Below are 15756 nucleotides of genomic sequence, written 5' to 3'. Positions count from 1 at the left end.
TCCAGAGGTCCTGAGTTCAGTTCCTAGCAACCACATGGTGGCTCACAACCATCTATAATGTGTTCTGATGCCCTCTTTTGGTGTGCAGGCATACATGCAAATAGAGCACTCATACATAAAATAAATAAATAAAAATTTAAAAAATCTGAACTAGGATGCTTATCCAAGGAGTTCATGCAACTCCCACGGAAAGCCTGCAAACATGTCTTGCTTTAAGGACTAAGAACTCACACTGTCAAGTACCTGTGCATGACAGCAAGAGGCTACAGCTTTAATTTTCTTAACCGATAAGCCATGTCTCCAGCCCCAGTTTTAAATTTCTGATTAATGTGGAGAGGGAAGTCCCACTGTCAAATGCACACTGAAAAGGAAGCTTAACTTGGCAAGGAAAAAAGGCATACTCGGATCATCCAGAGTGTCAGAGAGGCAGAGTGGCTTTCAGTCAAGTGCATAGATCCATTTATCTGAGATCCAGGTGAAAAAAAGTATTGCATATAAATATTAATACTGGGTTCTAAGCAGTCAGAAGTAATTGTCTGAAGCAGATTCTTTTAAAGAAAAGATTTTTTTAAAAAAACCTGCTTCCTACATTTGTGCTAATTCTAAAGGATTAATAAAAATATTCTGGCAATGTTAAAATGGATTGCATATTTGAGAGCTTCAGGTGGATTTTGTTAAGCTTGTACAAAACAAATAATATATAGAATATCTACTAGTATTAGCCTTGATGCTATGTCTCTAAAACGCAGTGGTGTCCCATGTGTTTAATCCCAGCTCAGGGGAGGCAGAAGCAGGTGGATCTTCAATTTCAAGGCCAGCCTGGTCTACAGAGTGAATTCCAAGACAATTTGGCATTCCAGAGAGAGACCTTGCCTTGAAAAACAAAACAAAGAAACAAACACAAAAAGCCAGGCATGGTGGCTCATGCCTGTAATCCCAACACTCTGAAGGCAGAGGCAGGCAGATCTCTATGAGTTTGAGGCCAGCCTGGTCTACAAAATGAGTCTAGGACAGCCAGGGCTACACAGAAAAACCCTGTCTCGAAAAACAAAACAAAACAAAACAAAACAAAACAAAACAAAAATCTTCCCATATTTTCACAACCCAGGGATACTACCTAATATTTTTGGAGCCTGTTTTTAATTAACACAGCATTCCTCACAGCAGTTTCTTGTCCTACTAACGTTGTAGTACTTTCATTCCTGCTCATGAGCCAGGAGTGACTGGCTATAAGGAAGCAACACGCACAGCCTGTATGGGGTTTACTTTGGCATGCATGGCATGGGTTCTTTCCAAATGCATAATGACACGGACTCTCCATTATAGAATGGTGTTTTCAGTATGTAAAACCATACATAAAATTAATTTGGGGCTCCAGAGATGACTCGGCAGTGACGCACAGAAGACCGCAGCTTGGTTCCCAGCACCCACATTAGGAGGCTCAGAATCACCTGTAACTCCAGCTCCAGGGAATCCGACTCCTTTTGGCCTTCAGAGGCAGGCACATCCAAATGGAGTATACTCACTCACACAGGCACACAAGCGGGTAGACAGAAATAAAATAGGAGCTGGGGAGAAGTGAAGGTGAATATGAGCAAGACATGGTGTGTGAAATTCTCAAAGAAATACATTGTTGATATTATTAAAGTATTGTAATATTATGTAGCATCAAAATAATCTAAAAGTTAATTTAAACTTTTCATTGGTATATACTTTTTTTTTCTGAGACAGGGTTTTTCTATGTAGTCTTGGCTATCCTGGACTAGCCTTGTAGACCAGGCTGGCTTCCAACTCACAGAGACCCACTTGCCTCTGCCTCCGGAGTGCTGGGATTAAAGGCTTGCACCACCACCGCCCGGCTGGTATATACCTTTACATGGTTTGTTTGTTTGTTTGTTTGTTTGTTAAAAATAGTGATTTTTCTTTGGTAATAAAGTACCTTATAATATTTAAAATAATCAAGCTGGCATATTGTAACCATTCAAAGGAGTCATCTCAGCAAACTGCAGGGTGTTTTTTTGGTTTGTTTTTGTTTTTGGAGACAAGGTTTCTCTTTGTAACAGCTCTTGCTGTCTTGAAACTCTCTCTGTAGACCAGGCTGGCCTCGAACTCACAGAGATCCTCCTGTCTCCGCCTTCCAAGTGCTGCGATTAAAGGCGTGCACCATCACCGCCGGGCTCAAACTGTTCATTTTAAAAGAATGTACCTGTTTTATGAATTCTTCAGAAACAACCACAGCTCATTTTGGGAAGGTGTTTGTGTCATAAATCCTAGCGTTGAAAAGCTGCTTCCCTTCTGCCGTTTCAGTTGAGCCAAGTAAGGAAAGTGGTAGATTTTTTAGAGTTCAAAGTCCAGGCTCTGGGAAAACAGAAGGTCAAAACGTCTTCAAGCTGTTTCCAAGACTCAAAAAAGGCGAATCTGCCCAGAGACTAGACCTCAGTATGAGCGGAGGTGTGTGCACCAGACCGGGGTGGGGGGGTGGGGTGGGGTGGGGGCGGTGGGCGCCAGGCGGGGCCAGGGAGTTGGCAGGTAGGGAGCAGGAAAGAACCAACGTAGGGTGCCGGTGTGTGAGTGGCTGTGGTGATCCCATGATCCATAGTGGGGTTGAGTCCCGGTCTTACCAGGGAGGAATCTTTTGGGAAAATGAAAGGCTAAAAAGGAGTGTCTAGAGAGGGTGGTAGGAGAAAAAGGATGGAGGCTTGACTTGGAGTGAGTTGAGTGGCACCGAGGCACAGCCTAGAGATGGCGGTGGCGGGGGAAACTGGGTGGGATGGGGATGGGAGGATGTGCCAGGGGCGTGGTGAGAAGCGGGGCACAGGAGAGTTAGTTTGAAGGCGTCCTAAGAGCCAAGGGCGTGGCCTGGCCTGGGGGTGGAGGCACAGAGTGCACAGCTGGGGCTTGGTCTAGGGGGGGAAAAACCCACCCGCTAATGTCGTGGTCTAAGGGAAGATGAGCTTGGGGCGTGGCCCCTGGCTGAGTAGGCTGGCGGAGTTGGCAGGGCAGCGAGAATCCCGGGAGCGGGTTCGGGGGCGTGGCTTCAGGAGAGCAGTATGGAGGCGTGGCTTCGGGAGCGGGCTGGGGGCGTGGCCCGTGGGAGGAGGCGGCTGAGCGCGGGAGGGCGGAATCAGCGCTGCTCTTTCAAGGGAGGCCACGGGCGCAGAGCTTGGCGAGCTCGCGGCACGATCGCCGCTGGAGCCGGCCGGCGAGCAGGGCTTCTTGGATACTCTGGCTTTGGAGCTCCGGTGGAGTAGGGACCTCGCCGAGGTGAGGTAGCCCAGGGAGGCGCTTGGCTCTGCGGGACGCGGGGCTCTCGGGTGGGCATCGTGGAGCAACCGAGCGCCAAGGACGGCCTCCCTGACCTGAGGGTGTCCCGCTGCCAGCTCCTGTTTGCGGCTCGTGGCACCGGCTTGGGCTGCTCACCTGTTGCGCCACGCTGTGCGCGCCGCCTGGTAGCGGCTGCTTGGTGCTCTGGGCTTGCTCGGCAGCGCCCCCCGGGGAGGCCGCGGTATGCTGTTTCTAGCTAGTGCTTTCCCATAGGACCCGTCAGGGATTACCCTGAAACACTATCTACCCGCGCTCCCTGCTTGCTGGGCGGGCTGCGGGGTTGCGCCAGGACGACGGACAAAGGTTAGCGGCTACTGGCCCCTTGAACGCTTCCTTCCTCGGAGGGCGTGACCTGTGCGGAGGGGATTGAATGGTTGCGTTTAGTTGGAGCACTTGAGTTAGAAAGCAGTTTCTCTCCACGTCCCTACTGGGACACAGCCTAGAAGAAAGACTTCGAGACTTTGCCGTCACTTGAGCATTGAGAGTGAGTTGGCAGAGTTGATTTGGTTCCCTTTCTGTTCGGGTTATGGGGACTTGCTCTACAGGCTCTTCTGGAAGGGACGCCTGTAGCAGGCGTCGGAGAGGAACTCAGGTGGCTTGTGGTGGCGGACCACACTTCTTACTGCAAACTTAGAGAGGCGAGCAAATTTCTTTTTCTAGTGAAGCGGACAAACAACAAACCAAACCAAACACCGGCGAGCCTAGCTACTATAGTCGCTGCCCAGCATGGGGTCATGCATGGCATTGATAAGTTGAATGGTAGTTTGAATGTATTCGCCTCTGGTTACCAAGGCTTCCCAGAGCTGTATCCACTCCCTCCCCCCCACGATTTTTTTCGGCTCCGTTGACCCATTTCTGTTGTCTAGTGCACTCTAACTTCTCCAGACTTTCTAGGTTTTTTTTTTTTTTGCTCATCTTTTTTGATCCCACTTTCAAAGCACAGAAATTTCGTCCTTTTTTTTTCTCTCTCCCTCCCCAAACTCTTTTCTTTTCCCACCTTTCAAATGCTCCTTTTCTCTTTCTGCCCTCCTCCTCCCCCCCCCCCTTTCAAACTTCCTCACTGCTTTGTTCTCCGGGTACGGGTTAATTATGCACCCCACCATGCGGGGCCGAACCTTGTTCTCCGCCCCTCCCCCACCCGCTAGAGCCAATTGGGGGAAGTTGCTTCCCATCCAGGGTTTTAATTATTTTCTACTCACCTCCTTGGCCTACAGTTTGCCGGCGGCCCCTCCCCCACCCTCCCCCCCCCCCCATTTAGTGACCTGTGTGTACACCCTGTATTCTGTTCTGCCTTTTAACCTGCTTCTTCCTGACAAGTACTTCCCCTGAGCCACAGCCTACCAATGCTGTAGTGGCCTTCCCAGCTCACTTGGTCCCAGATCCCTCATGTGTTTCCCCTCCCCCGCCCATCACAGGCCAAGAATACCACTAGGTTCAGTTTCTTCCTTTCCGCTCTGCCCTGAGTTACCTCAGACATACTTTTTTTCCCCCAGAAAGTCTGGAAGTGTCAGGAGGGCTGCAGCACTTCCACAGCAGTACCCCGCCTGGCTTTCAGGCCTCTCCCTCCCTCTGCCACAGTGTCTGTGTCTATGGAAGTAAAATTGGACATGCAGTCCTAGAGTGATGTCATTGTCAACATTAATGTGGTAGTGACACGACACTTACCAAACACTGTGCCAAACAGTAATATTCATTTAAAATTCCCCAATCCCTGTAAAGGAAGACCTACTACTGTACCCCCACCCTCTTTTACAGGTGAGGAAAAGGGGTTCTCGGAGAAGATAGGCACACCACAGTCGGGCCTGTCCTGGCTGTGTTGTTAGAACTCTTCTCATGGGGCCATGTGACTTCTTGAACTCAAGCAGGCTGGCTTCAGCTTTGGAAATGGGGTTGTTATTTGAGTATTTTGTTTATTTTGCAGTGTATGCCCGTTTAGGGCACAGAGTCTACTCTTGTAGGACAGTGCCTGGGGGAAAGTCAAATGGCTGATGTCCTTCAGAGAGCTTGGTTGTCGCCTCATCTATGCCTCCAGTCCTCTTCATAGGACGCTGGGAGGAAAACATCATAAAAAAGTATATTTCTGGCTGGCTCCTGTGTCAGGAGTTCAGTTTCACTTTGGTAGGATGGGCCGTTGGGTTTCTGAGAGCCATGTGGTTTATGAGTCTATTTTGTTATATAGTCTTTTTTTTTTTTTTTTTTTTTTGAGACAGGGTTTCTCTGTTAACAGTCCTGGCTGTCCTGAAACTCTCTTTGTAGACCGAGGTGGCCTCGAATTTACAGAGATTCACTTGCCTCTGCCTCCCGAATGCTGAGATTAAAGGCATCCGACACCATACTCGGCCATAACTGTACAGTCTTAAAGCCTTGATCAGATAGTTCCTTGCTAGTGGAAGGCAAATTTACTGAAGGAGGCTGCGGGAGTCATGGACTTTGTTAGCTGGAAGGTCCACACAGCAGGAGACATGACCCAGAAATAAAAAGACAAATCCACAGGGCAGCCACTGAACCCCAGAACTGGCCCTGGGACCTGGGTCTTTGGCTGCCTGGTCCTATAGCTTGTTGTGGAAAGCGACCTTGTTTTTCTTTTCTTTTTCTGAGCTAAATAGCAATGCAACTGCACATTAGAGTAGGAATCACCTGTAGTTTGCTTTCCTTTATTTACTTATTTATTTTGAAGCTTTAAAGGTTTAAGAAGAAAATGTTTGCTTTGAGACATGTGATGACATAAGTGGGCAATCCTTCACAGAACTATGTATGCATCCAGGTGTCTTAGCGGAGTGACTGCTGCCAGAGCAGCAGGAGTACACAGCAGAGGTACATGGCCTTCTACAGGCAGACCGCAACACACATAGGGATTTCAAAATCAGTAATGCGAGTATTTTTGCCTTTTCCCTTTCCTGAGAGAACTGCATCAGCACAAAGAACGTACATGATTTTTATTACCTTCCTGTCTTGAATGAAATAGCAGTGCAGGGGATAGGCAGGGACAGGGGCAGAGGCGGGGACAGGGGCGGGGGGCGGGGGCAGGGGATCTGCTGTTTTGGTATTGGACTCTGCCAAACCCTTTTTGGGTTCTTCTTACTTTTTAAAAAAGATTATTTATTTTATTTATTGTATAACAGTGCTTTATCTGCCAAAGAAGGCATCGGATCACATTATAGATGGTTGCGAGCCACTATGTAGTTGCTGGGAATTGAACTCAGGATTTCTGGAAAAGCAGGTGGTGCTCTTAACCACTGAGCCATCTCTCCAGCCCCCCCCCCCCCTTCTTTGGGTTCTTACTCCAGCCCTCTGTACCAATTCCAACAGTGTTGGAGAGCCTTGAGGACCTTGGTTTTCTGTGATGCCCATCTTCCAAGTCAGCCTTTCTGGACAGAAACCAACCTTGCTGCCCTGAGGTGTTGTGTGTCAGGACATCCCAATACACTCGGGTTATTAGCATGCAGGGGTGGCCATGGGCTCCTTGGGAGGAGGGAGGAAATATCTGTGCATGTCATCTGTGCTCTGTGTAGATTTTTTTGGCCATTTACCATGGCTGAGATTGAACACATTGGTGGACGCAGGTGTCTCCGGTGTCTCCAGTGTCTCAGACATAAGTCTGTCACCTCTGCTGATGAATATCTTAAAGAATTTGGCTTCCTTATCAGAGAATGCAGCCTCCCATGGCTCAGGAGACGGTCCCCCACACCCTTCTGGGACATGAGGAGCTCAGACACTGCAGATTTCGGGGACCACGTGTCTGACTCAGAATTTCCCCCACCTCCCTCTTGGGGCTGATGAGTTTGCAGAGCACTCTGTATGTGTAACTGGGTAGAGAAGAGCTAGCCTTTCCCCTTAGGCCTGAATAGTGGGGTGACAGAGTGGGTTCCCTCCTTAGCTGCAGGCAACTTCCACCAATGCCCCCCCCTGCTCACAACTCTCTTCTTTCTCAGCCCCTCCTAATTACCACTTGGCACCTCTGTGTCCCTACCGCATATGGTATCAAACTAGGAACGAGAGCCTTTGTTCATGTCGGAAGACGACCAGGGGAGGGTGAGACCAGGCCTACTGCGTGACCCCACTAGGCCCATGAGATAGGCCTAGTACCGCAGTCCAAACCTAATTACAAACTACTGTTCTAGCCGCGCACAGTGAGTGGCACACTCCTGTAATCCCAGCACGCAGGGAGGCGGAGGCTGGCGGATGTCTGTGAGTTCAAGACAAAAGTACTGTTGTAGCTGGGTGGTGGTGGCACATGCCTTTATGCCAGCAATCAGGAGGCAGAGGCTGGGGGATCTCTGAGTTTAAGGACAGCCTGGTCTACAGAGTAAGTTCCAGGACAACCAGCGCTACACCGAGAAACCATGTCTCAACAAACAAACAAATGCCAAAAGTACTGTTCTAAGTGACAGAAATGTGGCAGTCTGTTGTGCTGCAGTGCTAATATTTACAGTTCAGAGATGCTTGGTACCCTGGTGGCCAGACAGCATATGTGCCAGAGATAAAAGGACCTTGCAATCCCAGTTCACATGTGTATTTTTCAACACATCCATGTGGCTTGTGACTCCTGTGGCAAAAGAAAAATAACCTCTGCTTTAGAAGTGCATGCGTGCCACCCTGGAATGTTCCATGAACAGTGCAGCGAAGGGGCGGGGGAGCCATTCAGACTTGGAGTTCCTGCTGTCCCAGGCGTGTGTGGTCATACTGTCCATGCTGGTTTGCAGGGACACATGTACCTAACATGTATTGGGTATTGTTTATGTGCTAATCTGAAACAGTTTTCTTTTCTCTTTTTCTTTTTGGTTTTTTTGAGACGGGGTTTCTCTGTGTAGCCTTGGCTGTCCTGGACTTGCTTTGTAGACCAGGCTGGCCTCGAACTCACAGCCATCCGCCTGTCTCTGCGTCCTGAGTGCTGGGACTACAGGTGTGCGCCACCGTGCCTGGCTTCTGAAACAGTTTTCATGAAGAGGCTCACCGTCTTGTGTAGTGGGAGGGGTGACAAGCAACACTGTGAAGAGCACGTGAGTGTAGCGGCCAGTTCATACAGGAGGACGTGGGGCTCCCAGGAGCTCCGAGACCAGGGAAGGCATGGGCTGACAAGGGCAGGAGCACATGGGGTTTTCGGGACAGCATAAACAGAGACTGGGGAGGAGACAACCAGGACCCCACAGGCTGTTTCTTATGGCTGCATGCCATCGTTGTGACTCTGTAATCCAGGTGTGGGGACTTGTTAGAAAATTCTAGGGCTGACCCTACATCTATTGAGTAGGCATTGGGAAGAACAGCCTGGTAGCCTGGAAGCCGTTTCTTTTTCTTTTTTGTGATACTGGGGGTGGAACCCTGGGCCTTTGCATGCTGGGCAAGTGCTCTGCTGTCTGTATGCTAACAAATACCTGGGACGTGTCTGTCGCAGGTGTCTGATAGCCAGGGCTCTAAGATGCATGATTTTGGGACATCTTGGGCAGCTACTTTACTTTTCTGTTATAGTTTTTTTTTAAAGGCAGTTTTGATGCTCTAGTTTCCCTCAAGCCATCAGCTGCCCATATTTCTAATCACATTCTTCTCTTCCCTATACATTTTATAACTGAACAAACCACTGAGCTCGTGTGCAATAGACAATAACAAATCAGACTCCTAATTTAAACACGACCACATCTCCTGAGGTTTAAAACCTTCAGCTCCATCTGGTAGGATTGATGGGTGCTGGTGACTGGGCATACACCTTCAGTCAAAGCACCATGCGTGAGCCGTACACACCCAGCCTCCTCCCGCAGTGTCTTCTCTTGGAGTGCTGGACCTCATTTTGTTAGCAGTTTTGAACCCAAGTCCATTGGGGAATAGGATGGTTTTGCTTTTGTTTCTTGGGCAGGAATGGCTCGAGGCTGAAGGTCTTGGGAGAGGACATGGTGGGAAGCCGAGTGGGGTGTGTGGTACGCGGTAGCAGAGGAAAGGAGAATTTCTCTGCGGCATCTCAGCAGTCCTCGGCTTGCCTTATTCTTTGTCTCTGTTGCCCGTCCTCTGCATAATCTGGTGAAGGCATTAACCTCTCTGTGCCTCAGGTGCCTTAGCTGAAAGCTGGAGACAGCAGCCGTCTAAGTCCCTGCTGCTATGTATGGCCAGTGTGTGGAGCTGAGGTAGAGTGAGTGTGTAGAAACCTCTCCCCATTCTAGAGCTGAGCATCATGGCACAGACCGTTGGTGCCTGGAGAGGGCTTTCTTATGGTAGCCTCACAGGGCAGAATGGGTGAAGGGGCAAAAGGTATGGGCATTACATCTTCCCATGGCAGGTAATGGCTTGATGGCTCTCTGAAGCCCCACCCTTCTGTGTGTGTGAACACACATACATGTAGGTGCCAGAGGTCTACAGTCTCTTGCTCAAGCACTCTCAACTATCTATCTTTTCCATACACACACACACACCATATATATATATATATATATATATATATATATATATATATATATATATGTTTTTGGGTGTTTTTGTTTTATTTGAGTGGAGTTCACTTATTTGTCTAGGCTGGAAGCCAAGAAGCCAGCCCTAAGGGTCCTCTCTTTCCTTTCCCCAGCTCTGGAGGAGTTAAGCTGCGTTGTTCACATGGGTGCTGTGGATGTGGACTGAGCTCCTCATACCTGCATGGCCAGCACCCACTGACCCTCCTCTCCACCCCCAGGCTCCTTTTATTCAGATCCTAATCCGACTCATGACTTACTCATTCATTCCCCGAAGCCCCTCCCCCGACAACTGCCATCCCTTTGGGATTGCATTTCAGAAGGTGCCGTTGTGCACAGGAACAAGGGCCTGGTGTTGGGGAGCATTGGTGCCTTAAAGCGTGGACGAGTGTGTCCCAGTGTCTCTAGGCCTGCATCCTTTCAAACCAAGTGTTACTTCCTCCACCGCGGACCCGGCCTGGTGTCTGGCTCTTCAGCATCAGATCTTGTCTTGTAGAATGTGAAGGCCATCGTTGCGTTATAAAAGACCTGTTTCTGGTAATCATTTGACGGGCTGTATAATCTCTACATTGTATGGCCAGCTGTGCACAGTTACCCCCAACTTCACTTCTTGTTTTACTCCTTGGGCAGCTAGCTGTTGCTGAGCTAGCAGCGGGGTTTGCTTGTTTGTTGTAAGATTTATTTATTTTATGTGTATGGGTGTTTTGCCCGTGTGTATGAGTGATGCATATACATAGGATGTCGGATCCTCTAGAACCTGGGCCCTCTGCAAGAGCAATAGCTAATTACTCTTTTTTTCTTTTCTTTCTTTCTTTTTTTTTTTTTTTTGTTGTTGTTGTTGTTTGTTTTTTCTTTTTCCAAAACAGGGTTTCTCTGTGTAGCCCTGGCTGTCCTGGACTCACTTTGTAGACCAGGCTGGCCTCCAACTCAGAGAGATCCTCCTGCCTCTGCCTCCTGGAGTGTGGGATTAAAGGCGTGCGCCACGGTAACCGGTTGCGGTGGTTGCAATAGGTACTCTTAACAATTGAGCCTACTTTCCAGCCCAAAGTTGTTTTTTGTTTGTTTGTTTTTTATTTTTGTTTTAGGTAGTAAGTATGAAAGCCAGGGTCCAAGGCCAGGTGTGGTGGGGCACACCTTTAATCCCAGCACTCGGGAGGCAGAGGCAGGCGGATTACTGTGAGTTCAGAGCCAGCCTGGACTACAAGGACAGCCCAGGACAGCCAAGGCTACACAAAGAAACACTGTCTTGAAAAACCAAAGAAAGAAAAAAAAGAAAGAAAGCGAGCAAGCAAGCAAGCCACTGTCCACTTACCTCCCTCTGCAGAGCAGGCTGGCACAGCGATTTCTTTAGGTGTGTGTGTACATGTGTATGTGTGCTCACCTCGAATGCGCAGAGGTCAGAGGACAACTTTCTGGAGTTGGTTCTCTCCTTCCACCAAGTGGGTTCTGGGGAGCACACTCAGGTTGTCAGGCTTGGTGGCAACTGCCTTTACCATCTAAGCCCTTTAGGTTTAGATTTGTGGGCTGGAGAGATGGCTCAGAGGTTAAGAGCACTGACTGCTCTTCCAGAGGTCCTGAGTTCAATTCCCAACAACCACATGGTGGCTCAAAACCATCTATAATGGGATCAGATGCCCTGTTCTGGCCTGCAAGTGTACTTGCAGGCAGAGCACTGTATACAAAATAATAAATAAATAAGTCTTTAGATTTACAAAGGCAACATTCTCTGTACTTGTCTTTTGTGGTAGTACAGCCATTCAGCTTTTAATAATAGAATAGCCAAAGGACATTTTTCATGTTGCCTTTGTGGGCTTTCTTTGAACCCTGCTGAGATTAATTAAGTCAAATCCCATACAACAATTATCCTAAAATATCCTGGGTAGTTATTAAAACCAAGTTGACCTGAGGTGTGAACAAGTGACCCACAGCAAGCACAGTGCCCTCAGAAGGAAGCCTGTCCCGTCCTCAGTACTGCTTGCTCCCAGTTTTATTTTGGTGCTGAAGCTAATTATATAAGCGAGAAGTTTGTGAACTCACATCCTGTTCATGATTTATTCTTTCTGTGGAAAAGTTAGAGGACGGTGTTAGTTTTGTTTTGCTGGGCAGTGCAGGGCTTCAAGTCCTGGGTGTTTACCGTCAGACTGACCTCACATATTTAAATGTGGATTGCAATGGGGGAAGAATTGATTCACTGTATTTGTTCGGCTGCCCAATTACTAAGTGAGAGGGAAACTTTTGTATAGCCAGCACACAGGCCACTCAGTATGACGGGGAAGACTAGCTGCCATTGTGTGGACTTAGCTGTATCAGTGGCCTTGCCCACAGCCTTGAATAGGGCTTAGAAATCAGGCCTTCAAAGGGAGGGCAGTTGCTTAAAGGTTCATGGGTCCCTCTGAAATAACATCCTCCCAGGGCTCATTTGAGCAGTAGAGAACGTAATAATATTTCGTGAAGATTTAGTTATTTGAAATGAGATTATATATTTTAAAGAGAAAAATTAAAACGGTAATGCTAAATAATAGCCCAGAAGTAATATAACATAGGCCAGAAAGAAAGAGCACGCTGTTCCCTCGGACGCCGTTGAGAGCCGCTCAGCTGCTTTCTAAGCTTTCCCCTCGTTTACTCTCCTGAAACAAACCTGAAATCCCCAGGGCCGGTGCCTGGGCTCTTCCTGTTGAAGAGCCTTCTTGTTTTACCAGGGTGAGCCTCTCATTGTGTCCTTGGCCACTGTCAGAACTGTGGGACAGGCTTCTTTCCCTTGTGATGTCTTGGTCCCAGGCTTGGTCTCTGTCCCAGGGAGGCACAGATGGGGACCGTGCTGGTACAAACCATCCAGAAAGATGGGCCCTGGTGCTCAGAGTGCTCAGGAGTGAGGTGCCAACCATGGGGCGGCTCCCGTGTGCAGAGTGTCTGGTTCCCGGCCACACCACGATTTTAGCAGTGGAATTCTGAATAAGCGCAGTGGAAGCTTCGTAGGAACATTCATTCTTTATGACGAGTCAGTGGGTAGATGTGATAAGAACATGGAAGTCCTAATGTAGGAAAATGAGTGCTTTGTCCTCAGGTGCTATGACTGTTCTGCAAATGTCGCAGTGTACTTACACAAAGCTAGGTGGCTGTGTACAGGGGACAGAGCTTTATGGAACCCCCAATCATGTATGTGGCCCATTGTTGATTGCCATGTCAGAACATGACAGATGACTTACCAGCCGGGCGTCTTTTTGTTTGTTTGTTTTTGTTTTTTTTGTTTTTTGTTTTTGGTTGTTTTTTTTTTTTTTTTTTTTTTTTTTGAGACAGGGCTTCTCTGTGTAGCCCTGGCTGTCCTGGAGCTCACTCTGTAGACCAGGCTGGCCTCGAACTCACAGAGATCCTCCTGCCTCTGTTTCCTGAGTGCTGGGATTTGGTTTTGTTTTTGTTTCGAGACAGGGTTTCTAGGTGTAGCCTTGGCTGTCCGAGACTTCACTTTGTAGACCAGGCTGGCCTTGAACTCCACAGCGATCCACCTGTCTCTGCCTCCCGAGTGCTGGCATTACTGCCCGAGTGTCACCACCGCCCAGCCCAGCCAGGAGTCCTACATCCTGTCACTGCTCTCATGATGCATCATTTCTCTTGAGTTAGATCTGACTTTGTGATGTTTTTATTCATCAAGGCCCTGGGAGATAGCCGACCATGCTATAATACAGTATATATCATGCAACTTAGTTTTTTGTTTTTTGTTTGGCCAGAGTACTCTGTCATCCCATAGCAACAGAACTGACTGTTGACAAGGGTTGTGTGACAGCTTCCTGGGGAGACTTGAACAAACGGCTACTCACCCCCAAATAGAGAACTGATGATAGACCAAAGTATAGAAACCTTTGGGGTTGCTTACAGGAGCAGAAATGACTCAAAGATAGCTGTTGTCACCACAGCCCACCCCAGCATGGTGACGGCTCACAAAAGCCGGGCACCTGCACAGCCTGCGCGGGCACATCAGTAGGTTGGGGAGTGTGTTTTCCTGGTGGCTCAGCTGGCCTCTGTTTCTTCCAGGCAGCTGGGCCTGTCTCGGAGTCCTTCTCAGCAGTCCTTACTGTTTGCATATGCTTGGGGAGGGAGGGGCCTAGTGAATCTAGTCAGTTCCAGGGACTTTCTGAAGCTATTTAAGATGTTTACCTCGGATCTTTAGGTGATTCCCTTCAGGATGGAGTGTCCCACCTCTCCCTGGAACACTCCCTAGTAAACATCCTGTCCTTTCCCTTTTTCTTCACACAGGGTAGCAGTTTGGCTTTTGTGGTGGTGAAGAGACACCATGATCAAGCAACTCTTACAAAGGAAAAACATTTCATTGTTGCTGGCTTACAGCTCAACGGTTTAGTCCGTTGTCATCATGGCCGGCAGACATGGCAGCACAGACACAGGCATGGTGCTGGAAAGGTAGCTGAGAGTTCTGCAGCCATATTGGCAGGCAGCAGGAAGAGAGAGAAATACCGGGCCTGGCTTGAACATTCAAAACCTCAAGCCCCGCCCCTAGAGGACACACTTCCTCCAACAAGACCACACCCATTCCAATAAGGCCACTTATTTAAGCCACCACACACCTCTAAAGAAGTGTCCCTCTTAGATGGACGTTTTTCAGCCTGGGAGGAAGCTGATACACAGCAGGGTTCTTCCGCGACATAGCTGACTGACCGTCTCACACTGCTGCCCTTCTCCAACAGCGTCAGCGAAATAAGCAATGCTGTCCACCTGAAAGTAACTCCTTTCCCAGGGACCCTAAGGGATATCCCAGGCACCCACCCCAGGTCCCTTCCGTGCAGAAGCAGCTGCTGTGCTGGCCTGGGCCAGGTGATGAGGATGTGCTCCCACAGTCCTGGTGGCTGAGAAGAGAGGAAGGGAAGAGGAAGCCAGCCTAGCCTTTTCCTTCTGAGGGAAGCTGGGTTAGGAAGTGAGGGAGTCCGGTGACCCAGGCAGCACAGGTGACTCTCCTGCTCTGCCTGCTCTGCCAGCAGATGGTCTGTGCTCAGCATTGCAGAATATTTAGAGCTTAGAGCCGGTTGGCCATCTTCTCACTGAGGTGATCTTGGAGGAGGAAGTAAGAGCTCTTTCTAATCCTTGTTTGTAATCGGACCTCTTCAAACAGAGTGCTTACCCTCACTGGGCTCTGACCTAGAAGCCTTCTGGTAAAACACAGAGGCTGGAGAATCTAACATTACAAGGACATGTCATTAATTTACCTCACTGTACTGTTCCAGTCATAGCATGCGCACGGGTCAAACCGTCTATGCTCAGGGCTTTGGGGTGATTGTAATGAAATCCTGCGATAAACAAGTTGTGAGGAGGAAAAGTTTATTTGAGGTCTTGGTTTGAGAAGGTTGCTCTGGCTTTGGGGCCTGTGGTAAAGCACTACTGTGGCATCGTGGTGAAGGGCATGTGTGTGTGAGGGAGGGTGGGGGTAGGTAGAGGGAGGGTGCTCGGAGTCAGCACAGAACATACCCAGACACCAAATTCTCTGCACAAAGGAGACTTTATTACCCTGGGGGGAAAGGGGAGGGGTGGCCTGGGCAGCTGCCTCTGCCAAGGTGGCAACAGGTGTCTCTGCAAAACTGGTTTTTAAGGAGAAAACTCATCTAACCTGTGTTAGGATGAGTTGGTGAATCCTCATCGGACAGGTTAGCCAGTGTGGCCAAATAAATGAATTTTGATGGGTGTTTAGTCTCAGGGAGGAGTCAGTGGCCAAATAAGGGAACAGACCTTGGGGGCTAGCTTTAGGAATGCAGTCTAACAGTTAGCAAGGGAGAGGGAGGTGGCTCCGTGTTTGCCTGCCGTGCTCCAGCCTGTTAGAGAGCCCTTTACTAGGACCGTGCCGAGATGCTCAATTCATGGTGGCCAGGAAGGGCTGGGGGCTGGGTTTCCTTTCACTAGGTCCTGTTTCTTACCCTTTCTAATAGTGTGGTCGGCAGCAGACTGAGCAGAGTAGGCCTTTGAGAAACATCCCATAAACCAAACCGCTACAGCTTGTAAT

The 15756-nt window shown here is 48.9% G+C and overlaps 1 protein-coding gene across 4 annotated transcripts in view; it reads left to right on the top strand.

Annotated features, from left to right (window-relative positions):
• SPATA13 (spermatogenesis associated 13) overlaps nucleotides 1–15756 on the top strand; it is a 271150-nt gene that overhangs the window by 132318 nt on the left and 123076 nt on the right. For 2 of the 4 annotated variants that reach the window (XM_084767573.1, XM_084767575.1), the window contains exon 1: nucleotides 3036–3264. The exons of 1 other annotated variant lie outside the window; for it this stretch is intronic. The gene's annotated coding sequence lies outside the window, so the exon portion shown is untranslated. Of the gene's footprint in view, nucleotides 1–3035; nucleotides 3270–15756 lie in introns of those variants that run through there. One more of the 4 variants, XM_084767576.1, reaches the window with a different exon arrangement.

The sequence above is a fragment of the Acomys minous genome (assembly GCF_964271855.1).
Source record: "Acomys minous genome assembly, chromosome: 18".
In the NCBI taxonomy this organism is placed as follows: Eukaryota; Metazoa; Chordata; class Mammalia; order Rodentia; family Muridae; genus Acomys; species Acomys minous.
The sequence above is the reverse complement of the archived record's forward strand: the minus strand, read 5'-3'. Positions and strand labels throughout refer to the sequence as shown.